The sequence below is a fragment of the Capra hircus genome, chromosome 23, assembly GCF_001704415.2.
Source record: "Capra hircus breed San Clemente chromosome 23, ASM170441v1, whole genome shotgun sequence".
In the NCBI taxonomy this organism is placed as follows: domain Eukaryota; kingdom Metazoa; phylum Chordata; class Mammalia; order Artiodactyla; family Bovidae; genus Capra; species Capra hircus.
The window spans coordinates 28,388,184-28,410,566 of NC_030830.1; positions in this window are offsets into that span (position 1 = coordinate 28,388,184).

The following is a 22,383-nucleotide window of genomic DNA, read 5'->3' on the forward strand; positions in this document are numbered from 1 at the left end:
AGGAAGAGAATCCTAAAGTTCTTGGGCATAAAACCTCCCTCCCTTTTCTCACACATGCAGACCTTCCTTTGGAGGTCTTTTGGGGTTCGAAAGCTATCCTTCGGCAATGCTAATGATTTTGGGAGAAAGCCTGACATCTGGGAGGAAGTGGATGAGGGGTTAAGACAAATTTTCCTCCATTTTTAATTTTACTAAAGATTCTGCTGACAGTTTGTGAGTGAAAATTCGAATTTTGAGTAGCACTTATTACTACAAGGGTACCATCTTCATTTCCTTATTTGCACTAAGTTATCAAGGCCCCATTCTTCTATATGCCATTTTTTCCACTTCCCTGGTAGCCACAGACATGAGGGCTGAGCTCTGCAGTTTCCGAGGGTACAGAGTCTGCTTTGAACGTGGGAGGCTCTACACCAGGACCTACTGGAAGGGTCTCCAGTTTCATAATGCAAGCTGCAAGTTGGCATTCCTTTCCAAGAAGAATCCTTGGCAGCTAAACTGAACTGCTCTCCCCAGAAGAAGGCATAAAAAGGACAAGCCTGAATTAAAAAAAAAAAAAAAGAAAGAAAGAACTTACAGTGCAAATTTCAGAGGCTATCATGGATGTAGCTGTTGCTAATATAAAGGCTAAGAGCAATCAGCGCTTCCCTGGTAGCCTACAATTCAGGAATTTGCCTACAATGCAGGAGACCCCAATTCGATTCCTGGGTCAGGATGATCCCCTGGAGAAGGGATAGACTACCCACTCCAGTGTTCTTGGGCTTCCTTGGTGGCTCAGACAGGAAAGAATCTGCCTGCGATGCAGGAGACCTGTGTTTGATCCCTGGGTTGGGAAGATTCCTTGGAGGAGGTCATAGCAACCCACTCCAATATTCTTGCCTGAAGAATCCCCAAGGACAGAGGAGCCTGGTGGGCTACAGTCCATGGGGTCAAAAGGATTCAGACATGACTGAGTGGCTAAGCACAGTACAAGAGCAATCAGAAAGGCTCAACTATAACAACCTAACAAGGCTACCAAGGAAGAAAAGAGGGCTAAGAAAGCATCTAAAAATATAGCAGTGACTGCTGCTAAGCCTCCCTCAAAGGCAGCATCTAAATAAAATGTGAAGCCCATGAAGGTTTCTGCTCCCTGAGCGGATAGGAAATATCAAACTGTCAGATCAGATTATAAAACTAATTTTAATTAATTATTTTTAGATCGATTCTAAAATAAACATCTGACTCTAAAAAAGGGATTCTGTGCTTAAAATAAGTTATACATATTCACATCTTTCCCTTTCTTCTACAAATTTGGTCAGCCTTTCAGGAGTTAGCCATCAGCTGAATCTTTGCTGCTCCCAAATATTCAGACATAATTGCCTTGAAACTCACTCCATGCCCTGTGGGAATTCAAAGTCCACCCTGAGATGACTATTCTCAGGAGGCTTCCTGTGTATTCTGATCTGAACTCCTGTTTTTCCTGAGTTCACAGGTTGATGACTCACCTGGGAAAATTCTAGGTGCTGCCCCTTCTTCCTTGTTGAAACTTTCACTCCAAGCATGTGATATGGGACTCCCTGAAGACTTAAGGGTACTTAGGGAGGGTTTACAAAGCCGAAAGGCAGGATCTTCGAATCTCCAGTCATCCAGCCTTATCACTAACTGCGATTTTCCTCGGTCCCTGCACAGATGCCCAGTCACACCACCTTCCTCCTTTCTTCCCCGCATCTCTTGAAATTCTTTCTGCGAAGGTATGCAGGTCCCGGGTTCCAGGCTTACTGGGTATTTGAGAGCTCAGTGGCACAGTAGAGGGTCTCTGCAGAATCCAGCCTTGGTAAACAGAAATTTGTGGTTATAAATAGCAGACCTCTTCCTCCCTTCACCCCCATTACTCTCTGCCTCTATTGTTGCGTGATACCTTCCCTTAGGAAACTTTAGTCTCTGGGGAATAACACCTAATAAAGATATATGCTAAAAGGACAACAGGAAAGGAAACATTTACAAAGAGATTTGTAGGGATGAAAGCAAAGCCTTATGAGTAGTCCATCCATCGACTCACCCACACATCCATCCATCCATCCATCCATCCTCCTATCCGTCCATCAACTTATCCATCTAACATTGACTAAATGCCAGCTAAGTGCCAGACACTGCTCTTGCCATTGGCTATATAGTCATGGACAAGATAGTAAGGGCTGTGCCCTATCAGAGTTTACATTGTAGTGGGGGCATGTATTCATTTTGATTCATGTTTTGCAGGAAGAATAGGTGTTCACTGCATAGGTAAGGGAGTCAAGACCTTTCCAGCAGAGAAGACAGGATGCACAAAGGCAAGAAATAAAATGAAATTAAATCACTAGGAAACAATATGACTGGCTCAGATTGCAGTGGGAAGACAAAGATGGAAGCAGGGCCAGGAAGGCACATAGTTGGGAGTTTGGATGTTATTCTGTGGCAAAGGGATGGTCTAATCAATCTTATAATGTCTCTGCCTTTCTTTCTCCCGCTGCTGAGCTTTCTCCTCGTCTCTATTCCAGTCAGCATGTGTTCTTGTCATTCCCAACCAAATGAGTCCATAGTGATGGGAGCATTAATTTATTTGAGCAGACATGTGTCAACATCATTTGGAGAAAAGGCACCAGACCCATTACATACACTCAAATAATGTAATTAGGACTAGTTTGAAAGCAGCAAACCTCGAGCTTTCCTAATTTAGTCCTGACTGCTTCAGCCCACTCTGTCTCTCAGCCTGTCTTTCGAGCTAATATCTACTTCTCCATCTCTCCACTCCTAAGCCCTTCCCGCTGCCTCCCCCACCACACCACTTATCTCAGGCTCTCTCCTGTTGTCTTGCCATAACAAACCATAATATTTACTGGATTTCCATGGTAAAGTATTAGTCACTCAGTTGTGTCCGACTCTTTGAACCCCATGGTCTGTAGCCCTCTAGGCTCCTCTATCCATGGAATTCTCCAGGCAAGAATACTAGAGTGGGTTGCCACTCCCTTCTCCAGGGGGTCTTTCTGACCCAGGGATAGAACCTGGGTCTCCCACATCGCAGGCAGATTTTTTACCATCTGAGCCAACAGAGAAGTCCACGGTGAAGAAGAGAGAAATTTTTAGATGTTAGCTCCCTTAGTGTGTGGGAGAAGGCATTATAATAAAAACATGGCCACCTGATGAGAAGAACCGACTCATTGGAAAAGACCCTGATGCTGGGAAAGACTGAAGGCAAAAGGAGAACAGGGTGGCAGAGGATGAGATGATTAGATAGTATCATGTCCGACTCAATGGACATGAATCTGAGCAAACTCCGGGAGACAATGAAGGAGAGGGGAGCCTGGCCTGCTGTAGTCCAAGGGGTCTCAAAGAGTCACACATGACTTAGCAACTGAACAACAACAAACCTTAGTCTCTTCTCATCCTAATTGGAGTCATAAAATTTTAAAGGCAGTATTCGGACGGGACCTTGAGACTGTCTAGTGAAATCCTCCTCTTTCATTTTGGAAAAAAACAGGCTCAAGGAAACATCTCAAGTTAACCAGGCTCTGGAGCTGAAACCAACAGAGGCTTATTCTGATATCTCCCATCGATAGGGGATATCCATGAGAGAGAGAGAGAGAGAGAGAGAGTGTGTGTGTGTGTGTGTGTGTGTGTGTGTGTGTGTGTGTGTGTGTGGTAGGGCTGGTCCACCTAGTCCAAGCGGAAAAGGTAAGATGCAATCCCATCAGTCATACAGCCATGCCTTATGGATGCTAGAACATTCTTTGGGTTCTGCAGGGGTTAATACAGCACAGAACTCAGGCATCCAGCCACACCCCCAGCATCAGGGAATTCTTAGTCCTTCCCAAGAGTTATGCCTGGTGACACTCTCACTCCTCTTATTTATGCCTCTGCTATTCCTGCTACTTCTGCTGCTTTAGGTTAATAACTTGGGGGAAAAACCCAAAAAAACTCATTGGTCTTTTTGTAGCTCATGCTGACTCTTGGCTTCTCCTGATTGTAGTTTCTGCTTGCTGGGTTTCTGCGGATCATCAGCTTGTTCAGTTCAGTTCAGCCGCTCAGTCGTGTGCGACTCTTTGTGACCCCATGAACTGCAGCACGCCAGACCTCCCTGTCCATCACCATCTCCTGGAGTTCACTCAGACTCAAGTCCATCGAGTATGTGATGCCATCCAGCCATCTCATCCTCTGTCATCCCCTTCTCCTCCTGCCCTCAATCCCTCCCAGCATCAGAGTCTTTTCCAATGAGTCAACTCTTCGCATGAGGTGGCCAAAGGACTGGAGTCTCAGCTTTAGCATCATTCCTTCTAAAGAAATCCCAGGGTTGATCTCCTTCAGTCCAAGGGACTCGCAAGAGTCTTCTCCAGCACCACAGTTCAAACGCATCAATTCTTCGGCACTGAGCCTTCTTCACAGTCCAACTCTCACATCCATACATGACCACAGGAAAAACCATAGCCTTGACTAGATGGACCTTAGTCGGCAAAGTAATGTCTCTGCTTTTGAATATGTTATCTAGGTTGGTCATAACTTTTCTTCCAAGGAGTAAGCGTCTTTTAATTTCATGGCTGCAGTCACCATCTGCAGTGATTTTGGAGCCCAAAAAATAAAGTCTGACACTGTTTCTACTGTTTCCCCATCTATTTCCCATGAAGTGACGGGACCAGATGCCATGATCTTAGTTTTCTGAATGTTGAGCTTTAAGCCAGCTTTTTCACTCTCCTCTTTCACTTTCATCAAGAGGCTTTTTAGCTCCTCTTCACTTTCTGCCAGAAGGGTGGTGTCATCTGCATATCTGAGGTTATTGATATTTCTCCCAGCAATCTTGATTCCAGCTTGTATTTCTTCCAGTCCAGCGTTTCTCATGATGTACTCTGCATAGAAATTAAATAAGCAGGGTGACAGTATACAGCCTTGACGTACTCCTTTTCCTATTTGGAACCAGTCTGTTGTTCCATGTCCAGTTCTAACTGTTGCTTCCTGACCTGCATACAGATTTCTCAAGAGGCAGGTCAGGTGGTCTGGTATTCCCATCACTTTCAGAATTTTCCACAGTTTATTGTGATCCACATAGTCAAAGGCTTTGGCATAATCAATAAAGCAGAAATAGACGTTTTTCTGGAACTCTCTTGCTTTTTCCATGATCCAGCGGATGTTGGCCATTTGATCTCTGGTTCCTCTGCCTTTTCTAAAACCAGCTTGAACATCAGGGAGTTCACAGTTCACGTACTGCTGAAGCCTGGCTTGGAGAATTTTGAGCATTACTTTACTAGCATGTGATATGAGTGCAATTGTGTGGTAGTTTGAGCATTCTTTTGCATTGCCTTTCTTTGGAATAGGAATGAAAACGGACCTTTTCCAGTCCTGTGGCCACTGCTGAGTTTTCCAAATTTGCTGGCATATTGAGTGCAGCACTTTCACAGCATCATCTTTCAGGATTTGAAACAGCTCAACTGGAATTCCATCACCTCCACTAGCTTTGTTCATAGTAATGCTTTCTAAGGCCCACTTGACTTCACTTTCCAAGATGTCTGGCTCTAGATTAGTGATCACATCATCATGATTATCTGGGTCGTGAAGATCTTTTTTGTACAGTTCTTCTGTGTATTCTTGCCACCTCTTCTTAATATCTTCTGCTTCTGTTAAGTCCAGACCATTTCTGTCCTTTATTGAGCCCATCTTTGCATGAAATGTTCCCTTGGTATCTCTAATTTTCTTGAAGAGATCTCTAGTCTTTCCCATTCTCTTGTTTTCCTCTATTTCTTTGCATTGATTGCTGAAGAAGGCTTTCTTATTTCTTCTTGCTATTCTTTGGAACTCTGCATTCAGATGCTTATATCTTTCTTTTTCTCCTTTGCTTTTCGCTTCTGTTCTTTTCACAGCTATTTGTAAGGCCTCCCCAGGCAGCCATTTTGCTTTTTTGCATTTCTTTTCCATGAGGATGGTCTTGATCCCTGTCTCCTGTACAATGTCACGAACCTCATTCCATAGTTCATCAGGCACTCTATCTATCAGATCTAGGCCCTTAAATCTATTTCTCACTTCCACTGTATAATCATAAGGGATTTGATTTAGGTCGTACCTGAATGGTCTAGCAGTTTTCCCTACTTTCTTCAATTAACGTCTGATTTGGTAATAAGGAGTTCATGATCTGAGCCACAGTCAGCTTGTACCCATTGCTAAGTCCCTCTCTCAGTCCAGCATTTAAAATGGAGAGGGAGTATAACTGAGGAGGAACCCCCCAGGGCCTTCGTAGGGCAGGCTTTCCCCACATCCTCTGCTTGAGCTCCTCTCTGAAGTACCTGATGCAAATTTCCTGAGTTGTTTTGCAGATGTGATCCCCTAACCCCCCTAAATGGAAGATGTTAACTACTTGAGGGCCATAAGCACATGGCCCCAGGCCTTCTAGAGCCAAAAGACTGATAAGTTAACTCCTGTGACATCACCCTACCCACTGTCAGCCAATCAGAGAACTGTGCACGAGCTGATCACAGACCCTGCGACAACCCCCACCTGGCTTTTACAAGTGTTTTTCTGTAAGCCTTGGGGAACTCAGTGCGTTTTAGGGCTTGAGCCACCCGTCTCCATTCAGGGCCCTGCAATAAACCTTTCTCTGCTCCAGACTCCGACACTTCCATTTGTTTTGCCTCACTGTGTGTCGGACACGTGATCTTGCCTTAACAGGAGTTCCCTGGTGGCCTAGTGGTTGAGATTCCCGGCTTTCACTGAGATCTTGTAAGTCATATGGTAAGGTCAAAAAAAAAAGCCTCCAAGACTTTCGGTTCTGGAACTGATCGTCTCCTTGTTTCATAGTTATTCTTCATGGACCATATTCTTGTGCCAGACCTTCTCAAAGATAGCCGCCTGACCTAGGGATCAGCTGTCCTGGGATCCAGCGCCTGTGCCCAGGGTGGCAGTAATTTGCTTCCATTAGACAGGACTTTCGGTGGCAGTACTGAACTTCCTCTCCATGCACCCTCTCCGGTTAACTATTAGTGCCCCAGGTAGGGCTTAAATCCATGTGTATAGACATCTAACTCCATGCCTTCCTCTTCATGCCAGACTCCTCTGGGTTCTCACTGGTCCTGTGTTTCTTCCTCACCAGCCACGTTAGCATCTCCTGCCCATGGGGCAGTCACTCTCCCATAGAGCAGGGCCTGGGTTCAGATCCTGGAATTATTGAAAAGGACTCAATAAACTAATTATAATTGAGAATAGCTTAGTCTATATCCTGGGTATTTATATTTTAACAATGCCTTAAGCCGAACAAACTACTCTCTAATGTGGCATTTCAGACTATGCTAGAAGGAAAGATTTGAAAGAGGGCAAATTTCCCAGGGCTACTCCAATTACCATAATCACAGTAATTTACTCTTCATGCCAATAAATATAGCTTCCAGTCTCTTCTACATATATTATTTCCCTGGTCACCACCTTAATTTCACTGATGAAGATTCAGAAGTTAATAAATTTTCTGGACACGGCCCAGATTAAGGATGTCAAGATAGGCAAAAATCAGCACATTTTATGCTCTAAAAGCATGCTTGATTTTTTTTTTTTTTAAATATTCTATAAGAGGCTTAGAAAACACAAGGTGAAGGACAGGAAAGTCCCTATATAAGGGAAAGTTTTCTAATTTAAAAAATCTCTAACTTTTTGTTACTCATTGTACTCTCCTGCAAGGTAGAGGTAAGTTGTCATTTATGGACCTGAAGTTAATTTTCATGTACTCCTGGAGAGTTATAGAAACTGAGAGCAGGAACCTGTGGGGCTCCCAGGTACAAATTCTTTCCGTGTCTCCTGTTTCTTGTTTGTAGGAAATAGACTTCATTCAGCCTCCTGACCTTCCCTGAGTTCCAAAGGATAGATTCAAACAGATGCTGATCAGGGAGGAGAAGGGATGCAGAAACAAGGGAGGAACGGTCAAGAATGAATAGTGCAGCCTTGGGGCAGGGTCCTGCTTCTGGCTCAAGAAATGTACAAAACAATATTTTTGTGTTTCTCTGCAGAACCAACCCCCAACCCTCAGCCCCCCACCCCATGTGGAGGATGGGATGGCAAATTCAGGCTTGAGTAGATTCCTGGAGCACCGCCCTGTTACCTCATCAACAACCAATCAGAAGAAAGTCACACACCCTGGAGCCTCACCCCAAATATTGCCTCTTAAAAACTTCCCCCTTGAACCATTGGGAAGTCTGGGGTTTTTGAGCATGAGCCACTCCGTCTTCTTGCTTCGTTCTGCACTCAACCTTTCTCTGCTCCAAACTCTTGACTTTTTGCTTTATTTGGATTCTCTGCATGTCAGGCACATGAACTTTGTTCAGTAACATTTTTTTTTAACCAACAAATATTGTTAGAGTGCCTATTAGGGACTGGATGATATTTTCAAAAATATTTACTTTTGTAAATATTTTAATTTTTACATTCATTTTACACTTACTGTTCTTGAACCCAAGTCCATGTGCCTGATGCACAGTGAGGCCAAACATGAGCATCACAGTTTGGGCAGAGAAAGGTTTATTGCAGGGCCAAGCAGGAGAACAAGTGGATTGTATTCAAAAGACCTGAACTTCCCAGTGGTTTTCAGGGATGAATTTTTAAAGGCAGTATTTGGTGGGGGAGAGCTGCAGGGGGTGACTTCCTTCTCTCTGGTGGTTGCCCAGAATCTCAATCTTCTACCTTCTGGTTCCAACTAGGGTTTTAGCAGGTAGTTACCTTCCCCCACCTGGGTGGGGGCTTTAGTTCCTGCAAAACAACTCAAAAGATTCCTATCAGATTGTTAGGGATTTCCCTTGAGGAGGAAGGAGGACTCCCTTTTATTGCTACACTATTGTTTCTTAACTGCTTTTCCTTTGTTTCTGCATTCCCTCACTTCTATAGTTAGCAATTGCTTAAATCTGCTCTTTGGAACTCACGGAAGGCCTAGGAGAGTAAAGCCTTTCCCTACAAACATGTTTCAATGCTATTCTCTCAAATCATCCCACCCTTGCCTTCTCCCACAGAGTTCCAAATGTCTTTTCTTTATATCTGTGTCTCTTTTGTTGTCTTGCAATAGGGTCATCATTACCATCTTTCTAAATTCCATTTATATGTGTTAATATACCGTACTGGTGTTTTTCTTTCTGATTTACTTCACTCTGTATAATAGGCTCCAGTTTCATCCACCTCATTAGAACTGATTCAAATGCATTCTTTTAAATAGCTGAGTAATATTCCATTGTGTATATGTACCACAGCTTTCTTATCCATTTACCTGCTGATGGACAGCTAGGGTGGGATGATTTGAGAGAACAGCACTGAAACATGTATATTACCATATGTGAAATAGATCACCAGTCCAAGTTCGATGCATGAAACAGGGCACTCAAACCCGATGCACTGGGACCACCCTCAGGGATGGGATAGGAGGGAGGTGGGAGGGGGGTTCAGGATAGGGGACACATGTACACCCGTGGCTGATTCATGTCAATGTATTGTAAAAACCACTACAATATTTTAACCAGCCTCCAATTAAAATAAATAATTAAAAAAAAGAAAGAAATGGGAGACATGGAAAGCCTTTTGTACCCCAGAGGACTCCATAGGATCCTGCTCAATTTCAATGCTTCAAATAAAAATGAGAATGTGTGTATCAATATATTGATGTATCAATATACTTTATCAATACAATACATGTATTGATATTCTTAATATTTATATTAACTTTAATTAATTTACAGTATTTCCCTCTTGGTAGATATTTAGGCTGTTCAAATTTTCACTATTGCAATGATGCTATAAGGGCTTTTCTGCTAGCTCAGGGGCAAAGAATCTGCCTTCAGTGCAGGAGATGCAAGTTTGATCTTGGTTGGGAAGATCCCCTGGAGAAGAAAATAGAAACCTACTCCAATATTCTTGCCTGGAAAATCCTATGGACAGAGGAGCCTGGCAGGCTACAGTCCATGCGGTCACAAAAGAGTCAGACATGACTTAGCCACTGCTGCTGCTGCTGCTGCTGCTGCTAAGTCGCTTCAGTCGTGTCCAACTCTGTGCGACACCATAGACAGCAGCCCACCAGACTCCCCCATCCCTGGAATTCTCCAGGCGAGAACACTGGAGTGGTTTGCCATTTCCTTCTCCAAAATGAAAAGTGAAAGTGAAGTTGCTTAGTCGTGTCTGACTCTTAGCGACCCCATGGACTGTAGCCTACCAGGCTCCTCCATCCATGGGATTTTCCAGGCAAGAGTATTGGAGTGGGGTGCCATTGCCTTCTCCTGACTTAACCACTAAACAACAACAAATAAGTCTCTAAATAAATCCTTATTTGCACTGATGACTCTTCCTTAAGATAGATTTCCAGACTGGGAAATAGTGAAAGAGCCTGATGATGTTCAAGGCAATAAAAAAAAAATTATCTTTGAGGTTGAGCTATAAAGAAGCTGCAGTGCCAGATTTGGGAACAAGGCCAGGACCCCCTTCCCAAGTCCAGAGAAACATATCTGAGTGAACACTCAGTTTCCTCCAGCAAGGAGATGGAACCTGCTTTGAGGTGTGGCTTGCATTTTGTCCTCCATTTTTCTGTTGGAAAAATGCGCAACCAGAGTTGGTGTAACCCAGCAGGACACTCAATATGGGCCTTCCTGGGACAGGCCTTCCACGTCCTCTGCTTTAGCTCCTCTCTAAAGTACTTAGATCATATTGATAGTACCACATTTCCTGAGTTATCTTGCAGATGTGAACTCCCTCTCACCCCACCAAATGGCAGATGTAACTACTTGACCAGGGGCACACAGCCCCAGGCCTCTTGGAGCCTAAGGACTGATAATGTTAAGCCCTGTGACACCACCCTGCCACTTCACTGTCATCCAATCAGAGAACTGTACACGAGCTGATCACACACCCTACAATCCCCCCTCCCTCACCTGCCTTTTAAAAATGCTTGGCTGAAACCCCTTGAGGAGGTGGAGCTTTTTCAGCACGTGAGCCACTCATTCTCCTCTTGTAGCCCTGCAATAAACCTTTCTCTGCTCCAAACTCAAGTTTTTTTTGGCCTCACTTTGCGTTGGGCACGCGAACTTGCGTTAATGTTTGGAGGGCAAGTCGGTCCTTTAATATCATTGACGATGTCTCACTCTCAGCTTAAACCGTCCTCTCCTTTCAATGGTCTTCACTGAGAATAACATCCAGAGGATTATCGAAGCCCACAGCATCCACACGGTGTGGCCCTGACCATCCATCGGCCGTCTTTGGCATTGTCCCCTTCCTTCAGTGCCTGGAAAGGGTTAAGTTCTTTAAAGGCTTTACTCTCTGAAATATTCTTTTTTAAGATCTTCAAAAGATCTTGCTCTTTTTCTTCCTTTGGAGTCAGGTTCTCTGAAGAATCTCTTCAGAGAGTTCTTGCCCATATCACTTAGGATGTTGCTACTTTGTAGAACTTACCAAAACTTTCAATTATTTTACTTTTTTCTCTGTTGTTTTTTTCCCATTTGTGATGGGAGAGTCAGTTCTCTGGAATACCCAGAGCCTCACACAGTGGCTGGCACATAACAGACACTGGATAACTATTTACTGTTGAATTTCTGTAGAGTTTGGCCAGTTGTGACAAGAGGACAGAGTGTAAGATGAGATGTGGGATCCAAAGCCAGATTTGCACAGCAGAGACCAGGGTGCCAGGTCCAAGGTTGAGTTCATCTGCATCACAGGCTGAGTTAGCTGAATAATTAGTAAAAGATGGCCACGTCCTCAACCCTGGAACCCTTGACCATCTCAGAGTGAAATCCTGAGGCTTGCTTGAGCAAGCAGCTAGCCAAGCCACCACCCCCAAGGTTGGGATAGCTGTGATCTGGTTTCAGAGGCTAGAACACCATTTATGAAACGCCCAGCTCTGCAGAAATCTCAGCCACTGTAGTCATAGCACCCACTGAGGCCCCAGTTAAGCCAAAACCAGATACTGAAGCCAAAGCTGTGTGTAAACCCCAAAGGACCTCAAGACATGTTTTGTTTGTGGGAGTTGAGTATTCGAAAACGGCCTTGGGAATTTCCCAGTGGTCCAGGGGTTAAGAATCGCCTGCCAGTACAGGGGACATGGGTTGGATCTCTGGCCTGGGAACTAAGATCCCACATGCCGCGGGGCAACTGAGCCTGTGTGCCGCAAGTACTGAACCTGTGCTCTGCAACAAGAGAAGCCACCACAATGAAAAGGCCTAGCATCGCCACTGGAGAGGGGCTCTTGCTTGCCACCTCTAGAGAAACCCCACAGGCAACAAGGGAGATACGATGCAGTAAAAATAAATAAATAAATAAAAGAGCGGCCTAGTGTCACTGAAACAGTGTGGACTGTGATATGAACTTTATTTTGAATCTGGACTTGGCCACTTCCTAACTAGTTAGGGAAGCCTGAACAGTCCTTTAACCTAGCTAAGATTTTATTTTGTTGTCTATGTCAGTCATAACAGACCATGCAGGATAGTTGTGAAGCTGAGAAATTCCATTTATAGCATGCCCAGGACACAGTAGTTTGAAAATGGTGATTATTATTACTGGAGTGTCTTCCAGGGGCCCACAGCCAGAGTCATGGATCAGGGACTAAGACCCTATCTTAGCTTGGTTCTCATGGATGGGATGTCTGTTCCCCTGCCAAACATCCCTCAAAGGGGAGCAGATTTAAGAAAGGGATATACTAAGGGATCAGATCCATTTCCCCACCAGCTCCCCTACTTCCAATCTCAAACCCTGTTTAGCACCATTTTGGCAAAACCATGAAATGAGAAAAAAGTGCATCTCTACCCAGTAGAAAGCCTATGAAACTTGTGTGCAAAAAGTTAACTTTCAATCCGATGTTCTTCATCTCTCAAATAAGGGTAATAATAGTATCTTCCATGGAGAGTTATTATAGATAGGAAATTAAATAATACATATAAAACACTTATCAAGGCACCTGGTAGATGACGAGAGCTCAGCCAGTACTGTTGCTGAGGTCCTGTCAGCAGTGACGGTGACCCTGAGGGTGCTAACGGCGAGGATGGTGAGGACCACGATGATGATGACAATGACGCCATGAATGTGGCTTCCTGATTAAATTCAGGGGACACCCTGGGAGCTGACAGTCCTTGCAGTCTTTTCTTTGGAGGGAAAAGGAGGTTTAAAGAAACATGAATTTATTCCCATCATTGTGCAATCAGAACTTTGAAATCAGTCTCACTGAGCTAAAGTCAAGCTGTCAGCAGGGTTGGTTCCTCCAGGAGGCTCTAGGGAAGAACCCATTTCCCTGTGTTTTTCAGCATCTAGAAGTCACCTCCCATTGTGGCTCAGCTGGTAAAGAATCTGCCTGCAACGTGTGAGACCTGCGTTCGATCCCTGGGTTGGGAAGGTCCCCTGGAGAAGGGAAAGGTTACCCACTCCAGTATTTTGGCCTGGAGAATTCCAAAGACTGTATAGTCCAGGGCGGGTCACAAAAAGTCGGACATGACTGAGTGACTTTCACTTTAGAAGTCACCTCCTCCCCTGAGTGCACAGCTTTCATCCATCTTCAAAGTATATCACTCCTACCTCTGCTTCTGTCATCTCAACTCCTCAATCCTTTGACCTTCTAACCTCCCTCTTATAAACAGCCTTGTGATCACATTTATGACCCACCAGACAACCCCAAGCAATCTCCCCATCTCAAGATCTTTAACTTCATCACATCTGCAGAGCCTCTTTTGCCTTATCAGGTAAGCTTCCCAGGTTCTGGGAATTAGGATGTGGATATCTGGGGAGAAATTCCTATCACAGCCACGGGTGACAATCTGTCCCCTCGTTCCCACTTTATGAGCATACATTTTGGGACCCATCTCTGAGGCCCTCCTTATGGGTAACCTCCATACCCTCCCCTCTCCCTTCCGCTGTAAGCTTCAACTTAAATATCCAACAGTTGTAAGTTTCAATTTGAATACTCAACCCTCCACCAGCTATATGTCTGCATCCAAACAGCTTGATCAGTCTGGAGAAAAGCATCACTGTGACACTGGGTCCCACTTTCCACTTTTAGTCCCAGATCTGAGACAGGTCCTAAGTATTTCAGCAGAGATTCTGACACAGGCCAGGCCGTAGGCAGGCAGGGGAAAGGCAGAATGGCTCATTTTGAGATAGCTGTCCAAGAAAAAAGATAGCGAAGGTTAAATGGGGATAAGACAATCTCCCTTGGATTAAAAAATAAGTTGTGAGGAACATTTACTCTGACTGGGAAGAGTTTTCATGCAAAGCCCTCTGGGTGGGTGATGGAATTCTTAGGCAGAGGGAAAAGGTCAATACAGAAAAGGGGACTCATTCCAAGTCTGCTAAGAGGCTAGAGGAAAATGCTGTGTAAGCACAGGGCTTAATTCTTATGAGGGAGAAAGAGTATGATAAGGTAAACACATGAAGATAAAATAAATGCCAGGTAGAGAAAAATGCTGATCAAAATAAAACAGAGAAGATTACAGAAAATAACATGGATTGCTATTTTAGAAAGAAGAGTTGGAGTAATGACCTATATGGGGAAAGAAGCTAAAAAAAGAAAAGGAGAAAAAGACTGTTTATACGTATGAAAGAAAGTGAAAGTGAAGTCGCTCAGTCGTGTCCAACTCTTTGGGACCCCATGGACTGTAGCCCACAACGCTCCTCCGTCCATGAGATTTTGCCAGGCAAGAATCCTGGAGTGGGTTGCTATTTCCTTCTCCAGAGGATCTTCCCAACCCAGGGATTGAACCTGGGTCTCTCGCATTGTAGGCAGACACTTTACCATCTGAGCCACCAGGGAAGTCCGGATATGTGTATAAGTATAACTAAATCACTTTACTGTGATTAACATTGTGAAATTAACATTGTGAATCAACCATTAACATTAACATTCACATTAACATTGTGAAATTAACATTGTGAATCAACCATATTCAGAAAAAAGTTATTAAAAAAAAGAAAGGAGTTGGAGAGAACATCTCTGAGGAGGTGGCAAGTGAGCGGTGAGGAAGGAGGGAAGAGACAGGGGAGAAATGAAGGAAGCGCAAAAGCCCTGGGGCAGGATTTGCAAGGCGAGTTTGAGAACCAGCAGGCAAGTGGGTGTGGCTGGAGAGGAGTAAGCTTGGACGGGACTGGTAGGTGAAGGTGGATGGGTCTCCAGGGGCCACAGAGTGGAGAGCCTTGGAGGACCCTCATGCCTTTGCTCGCCTGCTCCTCTGGTGGAATGCCTGTCTCTTGTCTCAAAGGTAGAGCCATGCGGCCCTTCAGGAAAGCCCTCCTATGTGTCATCTCTACTGAGAAGCCTGCCTGTATCCCCTGAAGGTGTAACTGATCGTGACCTCTTACACTCTTCCAAGGCCCTGAGAGTCTTCACTTTGGGCAAGTCTTCACTTCTCAAGATCCCAGCCTCTGCGTGGGACCAGCTCAGCCTTCCTGTGAGACAAAGGGACCCATCCTTTCCAAAGCCCTGATATCTGAGTCATCATCACCCTGTAACAGGTTCTTTCAGAGGATTTGCTTCTCCCTCTTATGTTTGGAAAGAAATTTGGCTTTCTTCTCCAGGGAAAAATGAAAACACTAATTCAAAAAACATATCTGTACCCCCATATTCATTGCAGCACTATTTACAATAGCAAAGGCATGGAAACAATCTAAGTGTTCATCAATGGAAGGGTGGGTGAAGAAACTAGTATGTGTGTAAAAAAAAAGGAAAACTCGTCATTTACAGCACATGGACAGAACTCGAGGGCGTTATGCTAAGTGAAAAAAGTCAGACAGAGAAAGACAAATATCGTACGACTCTCTTACATGTGAAAGTGTTACTTGGTCAGTCATGTCTGACTCTTGGTCACCCCATGGACTGTAGAGCATCAGGTTCCTCTGTCCATGGGATTCTCCAGGCAAGAATACTAGAGTGGGTAGCCATTCCCTTTTCCAGGGGATCTTCCTGACCCAGGGATCGAACCCAGGTCTCCTGCATTGCAGGCAGAATCTAAGCAACCAAGGAAGCCCCCCAAACCAAACAGAACAAAACAAAACAAAATTCCTAAAGGGCAAGCTAATAGATACAGAGAACAGATTGGTGGTGGCCAGAGGTGGAGGGTGGGATGGGAGAAATGGGTGAAGGGGATCAAAAGGTTAAAAATAACTTTTTTTTTTTCAACTTTCAATTGTTTGGCTACCTAATGGCTGGGCGCAGTGTACACAGTGAATTGAGAGAGCTGTCTTCAGCGAGGGCTGAAATTAAGAGGAGGATGTATCTCAGGTTCTTTAACTGAATAAAGCTGCATTTTTCAAACTAGATCTGAGTTTCTGATGCCAACAGGTGTCATCGCTAAGCAACTGGGTAGGATTCTAGCTTAATCACTTGGCCATATGAACTTGGACCAGTCACTTGCCTCTTGGAAAATCTGTCTCTTCATCTGCAATATATGATTAAGGATTCTTGCCTCATAGGATTATTATAGTATGATTTTGTAAAAATGTCTGGCATAGAGTAATCATGCAAAGTAAAAGTTGGCATGACCTGAAATTTCAAGTTGTACCTTTTTCTGAGTTCGATAGAAATAACACTCCACCTTCCATCCCTGGCTTTCCCATCTCTAAATTCTCTGCTCTGTCTACCTTGCAAATTCCTCTCTGTTCAGTGCATCTGACAGGAGAATTTCAAAAAGAAGTAATAAGGAATTCCCATGCAGTCCAGTGGTTAGGACTCTGTGCTGCTTTCATTGCCAGGGACTTGGGTTCAGTCCTTGGTTGGGGAACTAAGATCCCACAAGCCATGCTGCATGGCCAAAGGAAAAAAAAAAGAAGGTGACAGAAATGAAGGTGAAGTTATTAAAAAATTTTTTTAAATTGCTTGTAAACAGATATACTTATTAGGAAAACAAGAATTTAATGCCTTAAAACGAAACTCAGTTTTACAATTACTTCTAAGAGAAACATTGCATAAATTACCAGTGAAGTAATTTACAATCCTTACTGTTAAAAGTAGTGACTGTTTCTATATTAAAGACAGAGTCTAACTGATTTGGGAATAGACACGAAAGAAGGATAGGTTTTCAAAACAACCCTGTTCATAAGTCAATTCTAGAACAGACTACAATAAGATGCAATTATCCATTGTATTCACCATTATGACTTTTTTTAATTTAATATTAGTTTCAGTGCTGTGAAGAGAGATGGCTGAAAATCTCACAAAGTGACAACCACTTTGTTGATTACTCTTAAAGCTTTTGAATATTTAAGATATTTCCATAAAACGATTATTTTCCAAGCAAAATTAATGCTGCTTTAAAACTGACTTCAGATACAAGCAAGTTAGTCCAACTGAGCCTAAGACATGGTATGTGCAGAATGTCCCTCAAATGTTAAAAGTGGTTTTAAGCCTTTCATTATTTCAACAATGTATATGTTATAAACAACAAAAAAATCATTTGAAAGTGTTAACAGTTCAAGCTTTTTACCTTTATGTATCTTGGTGAATTTTGAATGACTAATGTTTTAATTTTTGTTTGTCAAATATGTGTTAACTTCGATGAGAGGGACAAAAATTAAAATTAAATGTGAATTCTTCAAAACATTAAAAAATGTGGCAACTGTATGAAAAAGTTAAAAAAATGAAGCTTTCAAATAGCTTTTAAAGTTTGTAACATGTATATTCTGAAAGTATTAACGTTTAAAATTCCAAGAAGAACTTTAGGACATACTCTGTCAAATACTACATATAGTAAGTGCTGTAAAGAATAAAATTGAAAAAAGATCAAATCAGAAGGGAAAATTTCCTCTTAAGGGAAAAAAAAAAATCCTTTTTTCCTCAGATCAATTGATGCAGGTAGGGCACCAAAGACAAATCATGCAAAAAACCCCTATGGGCTCTTGAAGGGGTGGGGCAGGGTGTGCAGGGATGGTGAATTGGGTGGTACCGTGGTTATATTGACTAAACTTCCATCAGCTAAATGATTCTGGGTCCAGTTTTCTCTTTCTGAAAAAGTTTGCTTCTCTGTCCATTTTTCAGATGCTTCTTTTTTTTTCAAGGTCTCATTTTTTATATTTTTAAAAATGTTTTTGTTTTATTGTGGTAAAAGTCACATAATACAAAGTATACTATTTTAACCATATTTAACCATAGAGTTCAGTGACGCCAAGTGCGTTCACCTTATTGTGCAACACTTACCATCATCCTTTTCCCGAATTTTTTACGTCCCTAAACTGAAACTCTGTCCCCATTAAACATTAACCCCTTCCCATCCTCTCCCCACCGCCTCCCCCTCCAACCCCTGGCATCTACCAATCTACTTTCTGACTCTGTGAATTTGAATATTCTAGGTACCTTGTATAAGATGGCCGGCGTCAGTCAGTCAGTTCGGTCGCTCAGTCGTATCTAACTCTTTGCGACCCCATGAATCACAGCACGCCAGTCCTCCCTGTCCATCACCAACTCCCAGAGTTCACTCAAACTCACGTCCATGGAGTCAGTGATGCCATCCAGCCATCTCATCCTCTGTCGTCCCCTTCTCCTCCTGCCCCCAACCCCTCCCAGCATCAGGGTCTTTTCCAATGAGTCAACTCTTCGCATCAGGTGGCCAAAGTATTGGAGTTTCAGTCTCAGCATCAGTCCTTCCAATGAACACCCCAGGACTGATCTCCTTTAGGATGGACTGGTTGGATCTCCTTGCAATCTAAGGGACTCTCAAGAGTCTTCTCCAACACCACAGTTCGAAAGCATCAATTCTTTGGTGCTCAGCTTTCTTCACAGTCCAGCTCACACATCCATACATGACCACTGGAAAAACCATAGCCTTGACTAGACGGACCTTTGTTGACAAAGTAATGTCTCTGCTTTTGAATATGCTGTCTAGGTTGGTCATAACTTTCCTTCCAAGGAGTAAGTGTCTTTTAATTTCATGGCTGCAATCACCATCTGCAGTGATTTTGGAGCCCCCCAAAATAAAGTCTGACACTGTTTCCACTGTTTCCCCATCTATTTGCCATGAAGTGATGGGACCAGATGCCATGATCTTAGTTTTCTGAATGTTGAGCTTTAAGCCAACTCTTTCACTCTCCTCTTTCACTTTCATCAAGAGGCTTTTTAGTTCCTCTTCACTTTCTGCCATAAGGGTGGTGTCATCTGCATATCTGAGGTTATTGAGATTTCTCCCGGCAATCTTGATTTCAGCTTGTGCTCCTTCCAGTCCAGTGTTTCTCATGATGTACTCTGCATATAAGTTAAATAAGCAGGGTGACAGTATACAGCCTTGACGTACTCCTTTTCCTACTTGGAACCAGTCTGTTGTTCTATGTCCAGTTCTAACTGTGGTTTCCTGACCTGCATAGAGGTTTCTGAAGAGGCAGGTCAGGTGGTCTGGTATTCCCACCTCTTGAAGAATTTTCCACAGTTTACTGTGATCCACACAGTCAAAGGCTTTGGCATAGTCAGTAAAGCAGAAATAGATGTTTCTCTGGAACTCTCTTGCTTTTTCCATGATCCAGCAGATGTTGGTAATTTGATCTCTCGGTCCTCTGCCTTTTCTAAAACCAGCTTGAATATCTCAAAGTTCACGGTTCATGTATTGCTGAAGCCTGGCTTGGAGAATTTTGAGCATTACTTTACTAGCGTGTGAGATGAGTGCAATTGTGTGGTAGTTGGAGCATTCTTTGGCATTGCCTTTCTTTGGGATTGGAATGAAAATGGACCTTTTCCAGTCCTGTGGCCACTGCTGAGTTTTCCAAATTTGCTGGCATATTGAGTGCAGCACTTTCACAGCATCATCTTTCAGGATTTTAAATAGCTCAACTGGAATTCCATCACCTCAACTACTATATAGATAGGGCAGAAAAAAGGTAGAATCTGTTCATAGGACATATATTAAGTTAACCTTAAAATTCATTCCAACATACATTAGGTGCAGACAAACACTGTCAGAGGCTTTTTTTTTTTCCTTTTTTTTTTCTCTTTTATTTATTTATTTATTTATTTTTTTTGAGGTTTTTTTTTTTTTTCCTTTATTTTAATTTACAATACTGTAATGGTTTTGCCATACATTGTGTCAGAGGCTTTTAATGCTGCTCTTATCACTTATAAAAACTGAGAGAATGGCTCAGGAGAGGTGTTGGAGTAACTGTTTATCCAAAGGATCTTCTTCAGCCAACAGTCAGTTACTGTGAGGCCATCTCCTGTGCACTGGCTCAGCAGGTGAGCTATGAAGCTGGACCGAGACCAGAAATCAAATCACCTGACTCTTCAACTTCTCTTGACACCACATTGCATCATGTCAGAGTAAGCAATTTTTCTTTTTTTTTTTATTCATATAATAAACAGAGTAAGCAGTTCTATCCATCTTAACTTCCAATTCTAATGGGTCTTGGAGTAAATTTCAAATTTTCCAACCTACTGTTTCTTCTCTAATTACAGTAGATTATAACAGACAAGCCTCTCAAAAAAAGGAACTTGGAGAAGGAATATTGAGTACATAGTAAGGGACAAGCCTTGTGCTGGTAATTTTACATATTTTATCTTACTTATTCCTCCTAACAGCACTAGGAGATATTTCTTACTATGTTAAAAATGAATAAACTCAAAAAGTTGAAGATACTTGTCCAAACTTAATGTATAAGTAGTATAATGGAGATTTGGTCTCAGCAGCAGCAAATCTATTGTCTTTTGATTAAACTATTGAGTGAGGCCTACTTTCTCATCAACTCACCCGAGAAGTGAGAAATTATTTGGGGCCCTGTGTGGAAAATCATATAGCAAAATGGGAACATTACAGGGGTGAACTCCTATTGCACATGAATGATGGACAATTCAAGGTCAATGCCGCCTCTCACAGTGCTCCAGATGAAAAAGAAACTAATTTAATTACCTCACTGTCCCCAAGATTGAAACAAAGGTATTATACCTTCAAAGGATTGGCTATTTTATGTTATCAAATCATCCCTCTCTTACTATCCAAGAGAGAAGGAAGCTTTCAGAACCACGCCTGCTTTGAAATTCTATTCCCATTTGGTCTTACACAAGAATGCCTTCTTTGTAGAATGTCTCTGTGGAGACTTGATCAAATCATGCCCCTGTGCTTAATATCGCAATGTGCTGCCGAATGGCTGATATTCCTTCTTAAGCTAATAAACAGCAAGTTCTTTTTTAAATTTGTTTTTTAAAAATTTCTTGGCTGTGTCATACAGCACGTGGGATCTTAGTTCCCTGACCAGGGATTGAATCACCCCCTTTCCTTGCATTGGGAGTGCAGAATCTTAACCATGGGACCTCCAGGGAAGTCCCCAAGAATGACAAATTCTTAAATGAACTAGTTTAAGGAAACAAAGCTGAGGACAAAACACTTAAACCCAAGTCCAGGACATGGCACTTTAGCAAAACACATATTAAACCGTTTATTATTTGTATAACGCAGTTCAGGATGTTTGATTTAAAGCTTGGAAAAGGAAAAAGGTACATCAGGTGTGTTAACTGTTCCATGGTCTGTCAAACTTTTCAATATTTCACTCGGCAAATATTTATTGAGCCAGGTCAATATCTTGAATCTTGACTACGGAGATAGAAGATGATTGAGACATAGACTTTGGCCCCATAGAGCTCAAAATGTGGCCAGCAGCACAGACAGGAAAACTAACTACAGCGTCGTGTCGTGTGCGCTATCACAGAGACATGTAGGAAAAATCTTGAGGAAGGAACAAGTGTCTTTCCATATAAGGGTATAGAAGGTGAAAGAAGATGTTAGGAAAGCATTCTTAGCTGAGGTACCACTTGAGGTTGGTCTCAAAGGGGAGATTCATAGGAAATCAACAAGCAGAGGTGAATTGAAAAGAAAACAAAAGCTAGCAAAGACTCGGAAGTATGACAAAGACAAGGTAGGTAAGAAACACAGTGATGTAGCAGAATTAGCATGAAGAATCTAGGGTTTGTAGGGACTGGCAGGCAGAGGGATGAAATTGGATGTAGGAAGTAAAGGCTCCATGTGCCTTATCTGTATATGTCTACTCAACTTGCAGCCATGGGGAGGATTGAACCATAATCAGAGATGAGAATGAATGGTTTTATTAGGCCTTTGCACTTCACATTGAGAGTAACGAGGAATATTTGTTGGGTTTTTGGTGAGAGAAGGACATAATCAGATTTGGGTGCTAAAATGTTCATTATCCTTAGGATGTTAAGAAGAGTTTCTTTTGCAGGACTGAGAGGTCCAGGCAAAACATGAGACAAAAATCATGAAGTCTGTGTAATCGTCTGGGCAGGAGTAGAAAGACTATAGAGGAGGAGGTGCTGCCGCTGCTGCTGCTAAGTCACTTCAGTCGTGTCCGACTCTGTGCAACCCCATAGGCGGCAGCCCACCAGGCTCCTCTGTCCCCGGGATTCTCCAGGCAAGAACACTGGAGAGGGAGCAAGGAGGAAAAAACTGTCAGAGACAAAATTAAACTACAATTAATTTG